This window comes from Mustela erminea, chromosome X (genome assembly GCF_009829155.1).
Source record: "Mustela erminea isolate mMusErm1 chromosome X, mMusErm1.Pri, whole genome shotgun sequence".
Lineage (NCBI taxonomy): Eukaryota > Metazoa > Chordata > Mammalia > Carnivora > Mustelidae > Mustela > Mustela erminea.
In genome coordinates this window covers 125,818,227-125,824,226 of record NC_045635.1, presented here as the reverse complement: position 1 = coordinate 125,824,226, position 6,000 = coordinate 125,818,227, and positions in this window count along the sequence as shown.

Here is a 6,000-nt window from a genome sequence, read left to right as displayed (position 1 = left end):
CCTCACCTAGCGAGAGAGCGCCCAACGGAGGCAGAGGGGCCGGAACCCTAGATGAGTTTAGAGAGGGAGCGCCGCCGTGGTTCACGGTCAAGGCTGTATCTCTCACCGCACACCTAACACGTCACGTCACTCCTACTAGGTGCTTCGGCGGGGTTGCTGCTCAAGAAACAAAGGAGGGATGGAGGAAGCAAGGAAGCCTGGCAATTGTAGCTGAGGCTGAGGACTGGGGCTCTGGCTGCCTCCCCACCGTGGGGGCCCCCACCAGAGGGCCTGTGAGCTCTCGACTGCGATTGCAGTGTGGCTTTTAAAACCGGGCGATGGCAGAGGAAGCTGCATGTTCTCTCCTGCTAAGGAGGGGTGGGCCTGGGACAAATAACTACAGTGTTCACTTTAAGAGGACACCGTAAGCCCGAGCGACTTGATAAAACAAATCTCAGCGTCCACTGTTTCCAGCATCACTGTCCTCCCACTGGCACTCTCTGCTCTGGGAGTGAACCTTGGATCCCTACTTCCATGGACTACCACATGGGCAAGGTTCTACAGTTCTACAGGCCAGCATCAAAGGCCTCCTTATTTAGAAACCCCTTGCCTCCTTCTGTGGAGGGCCACGGACCCCTCCCTCCCCAGGACGTCCCCCGAACACTGGTGCAGTGGTTCCACCCTCTGGGCACAGTCCTGTATCCTGGAATCTGAAAACCCTGGGCTGAAATCCTGGCACCCCTACTTCCTAGCTTGTCTTTGAGCCTCTTTGTCTGTATCTATAAGATGGATGACCATAATGGCACCAGGATTATTCCAAGGCCCAAACACAATGTCTCCTATAAAAGTGTCTAGCACGGAAGTGGTCCTCTGAATATGGTAGTCCTCGGGCTCCTGGAAGGTATGGACTGTACCTTCTTTTCTCCCCACTCTCTCTAGCTCTGAAGCCTCCCAGATAGCTTGGTACGAGTAGGCAGTCCAGGAAAATCTGTTGTCATACTGCCTTCCCTGACCAGGACTGGTTCCCAAACTGGGCAGGGCCAAGTTTGCAGGCTGCTGCCGGGGCTGGGAGAGGGAGGCTGACCAGTCTGGCATCGTGGCTCCAAAAGGACCCACCACTGAGACCGAGTGCTTTTTGAACTGGGTGCGGAGACCTTGCTTCTTGGGAGCTGAACACCCTTCAGCTGCGTCAGTAGGGCAGCACATACAGGAGCAAACATGTTTGGTTGGCTGTGTCCCTAGTTCAGTGCCGTCCCACAAGATGGTTGCTTCTGGAGGTCTTGGCGGCCGGGACTGGAGCTCAGGCAGGCTTTATCCCCTGCTGCAATTTGCCTAGTGACCTAGATTTGTGGCCAGGCGTCGGTCTAAACTCCTGCCTGGTTTGGATGGCGCTAGGGTTTCCAGTTTTAGCAAATAAAAATACAGGATGCCCAGTTAAATTTAAATGTCAGATAAACAACGAATAGTTTTGTAGTAGTATAAGTGTGTTCCGTACAATCTTTAGGACATACTTACACTACGAAATTATTTCTTGTTTATCTGAACATCCCATGTAACTGGACTCCTGCATTTTCCCTGGCAAACCTAGCTGGAGCTTATCCAGCCGCTGGGGATTGGAAGGGCCTCGGCCTTGCGGGGTAGAGTGGGAGGGACAGCTCCCACCGAAGGCACTTTGAATTGATGTCAGAACAATGGCATGGGTTGTTCTGTTTTTCTTTGCATAGAAAAAGAGCATTCCATGTCACTCAAAAGAAAACAGAACGGTGAATTACAGCTCTCTGCCTTGCTCTATTGATGTTGACCCGGAACATGCCTGGACTCTGAAAGGGATATTGACTGGTAGACAAGTGGCCCTTTCATTTGTTTCTGCAACGCTCCTTCCAGGGGTTGGTGCCCACTTCCCTGTGGCCCGTTTGGCATACACCCGGGATGGGGTGTGCAGTGGCCATTTGCCTCTCCAGAGGTCCCTGTTTGGCTAGGCTTTTTTGATCCTCCAAGCACAAAGGCCACTTAATTGAGTGGCCTGAGCCACAGATGAAGGAACACAAATAAAAAAGGAAGGGTTGGTCAGTTTCTGCAGCCTTGGGCCCTTTACATGGCACGACCTTGAATCCTCAAAACTCTGAGAGGCCCTGTTATTCCCCCTTTACAGATGGCTAACCTGAGGCCCAGACTGACAAAATGGTAGGTGTGGGGTCATACAGCAGGTGCGTGCTGACGCTGGTGTTCAGACTGTACTCTCTGAATCCAGTGCCTTAACTCTTCCTTTTTGTCCTGGCACGTGACCCTTGTGTCCACCAGCTTGCTCAATCCCTGCTCCAGGCCTCAGTTTCCCCATTCATTAAATTGGGGGGGGGGAGATAGATGAGGTGATCCTGGAGATGTCTCCCAGTGATTCTCTTTTTTAAAGTTAAGTAAATTCTACTCCCAACATTGGGCTCAAACTGTTCAGCCAGCCAGGTACCCCCCAATGATTCTCTTTTGATAGAGCTTGCCAAAAAGATGAATTCACTCACCATTTTCACGCATGCGCTTGTCACCAGCAAAGAGAATCCTGAGGATATTCTTTGGCTCAAAGCAAAAGGCTGACCAACATTCAAATGGCAAAGCTTGGCCAGCAAAACATGTGGGCTGCCTGTTCCCCATGGCATGGGCCTGGTGGCTTACAGCACTTTCTGTGCAGGCCAAGGGCTACTGCATGGAGCTCCTGGTCTCTAGGCCTGGGTAGGAACGGGGCATTAGGATTAGCTACATGCCAAAAATACATGGGACATACTTGTGAGTTATGAAATGCAGGCCCAGCCTCTGCATCCGGACCCGACACTCCCACAGACAGCAGGAGAACAGAGGGAAAGGCTAGCTCTGCTTTCCCCTCCCAGACCTACAGAGACCCAGCAAGTAGCCAAGACTCCCCACAGATGCCGCCAAGAACCTGCTCTGCAGCAACTCAGCGGTGGCCTGACCAGAGCTGGCTGGTCAGGGACCGGGGCTGAGGACCCGGAGGTGCTGCTCTTTCCGACGGGGAATGGTATCATCGTTTCCGTGTTTATAACTTCCTCCTTCTCCTCCCCTGTCGTTGGCGGCTCACACAGAGGGTCAGTGCCCTCCTGTGAGTCCTTCGACACCCGGGGCTCGACACTCTCTTGGCCTCTGTCTCCCCCACTGGGCTGTGAAGATGGAGTCCGAGTCCTTTTCATCTTGTCCCTGTGGAGTGATCTTGCCCCAGCTCTTGGGTGACAGACTCATTACTTTCAAGTCTCAGCTTAAATGTTACCTCCTCAGAGAGGCCTTTATTGACCTCCCTGGCTAACACCCACCTGCACAGGGTTATTCTCTTTCGATGTCTACATGGCACTAATCACCGCAGAAATCAAATCATGTCTTTTTCACCGAGATGAAATTCACCTAACACAAAATAACCATTTTAAAGTGTACAATGCAGTGGCATTTAGTACATTCACAATGCGGTACAACCTTCATCTCTCTCTGGTTCCAAAATATGGTCATCACCCCAAGAAGAAACCCCATGGCCATCAGCAATCACCCCCCTGGGCCCTTGGCACCCACTAGTCAGTTTTCCGTCTCTCTGGATTTGCCATTGTTGTCGAGGTTCACTGATGCTGTGACACGGCGTCAGCGTTTCATCCTTTTCTGTGACTGAATGATGATATTCCATTGTGTGGCTAGACCACATTTTATTTGTTCACTCATCAGGTGATGGCTGGTTGGGTTCTCACTTTTCGGCTCTTGTGAAGAGTGCTGCTGTAAACATGTGTTCAAGTTTTTGTGTGAATGTATGTTTTCATTTCTCTTGCAATTGCTGGATCAAACAGTGGCTGTATGGTAACCTTTTTGAAAAACGGGCAGACCATTTTGTATAGTGGCCACGCCCTTTCACGCTCCCACCAGCGATGCGCAGGGTTATTTTCCACATCTTGATGGTAGCCATCCTCGAGGGTGTGAGGTGGCGTCTCTTTGTGGTATTTGCTTTTATTTCTTCTTGTCCTTCTCCCTGAATGTGGGTTCTAGGAGGCTCCAGGAGGCCAGGAGACCATGCCTGGCCCGTTCTTGGCCCATGGTAGGTTCTCAAGGTGTGGAGGTCGAGTCAATGCCCGAGTGAATTTGTCCTTGCTGCGTCCTTGCCCAGGGCCTGGGGCGGAGAAGGCCTGCAGTGGCTGCAGGTTATATGTCCTGACCCAGTGGACCTGGGCTGTGGCCTGGCCCCTAGGGCAAGAGACTCTCAGGACCATGCAAAGGGAAGGACCCTCTCTACCTGGGTTGGGGGCTCAGAGCAGCAGTCCTGCCTTCATAGGATCTGGAGTAACACAACAGGGGTTCAGCTCACGACAAGGACATCCGCTTCGGGTGGGGATTTAGAGGAGGTGAGCAAGCAAGGTCAAGGCATGTGCCAAGCGCACGGGCTCACCGACCAGCAGCTTGACTGTACTCCGCCTTCATAATTCCTCCTGCCACAGACTCTTGGATAGTTCCTTCCAGTCTGGCTTCCCCTCTTCATGCCGCCCCTTTGGAGACCAGGCTCTGGGTTAAATGCCAGGGGGAACGGAACCTCTTCAGATGCAGCTCCTGGTAACTGTCCTTCAGTTGCCACCACGGAGTGGGGGGTGGGCATTCCTCGTACTACCTGGCGGGGCTGGAGCCTGGCTCTCCCACGCTCCAGGGCGGGGCACGGAAGGAGCCTGTCCATCCTTGGGCACATGGCCCCACACCGCCCACAGGTGTAGTGTCTCTGCTCCCTGGGCACAGCAACAGGCCTAGACATGCAATGGGCTTTTCCAAAGGCCGTCCCTGCGAAACACTGGCAGTTTCTCCAGAAGCTGAGGGCGCAGAGTTACCACATGACCCAGCAATTCCACTCCTGGGTCTATACCCCAGAGAAGGAAAAAGAAATGTTCGAATGCTCACAGCACCATTTCTTATGGGAGCCTAAAGTGGGAAACAACCCAAATGTCCATCAGTGGTTAGATGCTTAGAATGTGGCATTGTCGTACAATGGGGTATTATTCAACTATAAAAAGGAAGGAAATATCAAATCATTGTGTTGTACACCAAAACTAATAGGATGCTATATGGCAGTTGTATCTAAATAAGAAAAAAGAATGAAGTACAAATATGTACTACGATGCCGATGGACCTTGAAAGCATTATGCTAAGTAAAAGGAGTGAGATCCAAAAGGCATGGATTGTACAACTCCATTTATGTGAAATACGAAGAGTAGGCAAATCCCCAGAGACAGAAAGCAGAGTACAGGCTGCCAGGGGCTGGGGCACTAATGGCTTGACGGGCAGAGGTTTTCCTCTTGGAGTGGTGGAAATGTTCTGGAAATAGCTTACAGCACTGTGTATGTGCCCCATGTCACTGAATCATTCACTTCAAATGGTCATGTAAACTTCGCCTCTCTTTTCAAAACAAAAAGCTGCGTTCTCTGCCTAATATCCCTTTAGGTCCCAGGAGTGCAAGTCCTCCTCAGGTTCCGTTCAGCCTTCACCAAGTGAAGGCTCACTTGGTTCTCACGTGAGCCCACGGTTGTCCTCCTGCAACTTCCCCTTGCTGTTCTCACTCTTGAGAGGGGTCACCAAATCAATGTGCACTATTTGCACCCCTTGTGGGCCAGGATCCAGAAAATATGAGGTTAGGGACCTCTATGGCTTTTCACACCTGCGTAACCCCCTGCCCCAGGGATTTCTGGGAAATCAAAAAAAAAAAAAAAAAGAAAAGAAAAAGAAGAAAGTGTAGGAAGGCTCATGCTCAGTTTGGAGGAAGAGAATATCAAAAAGCAGCCTTTTCTGTGGGATGAACACAGTCACTTCAAGAACAATCTCTGCTCCAGGCCTGCAGCATGTGGAATTATCCAGAAGTATGGTCTTGACTAGCGGGCAAATATTCAGATGAGCGCCGGTGCTATGCTGGGTCCTGCTTCTCCCTAATGCTCTCTGAAGCTCAGGGAGTCTGTGAAAAGCCTCAGAAAAAACAGTTAGGCTTTCAGGGGCCACTTTCCCTTC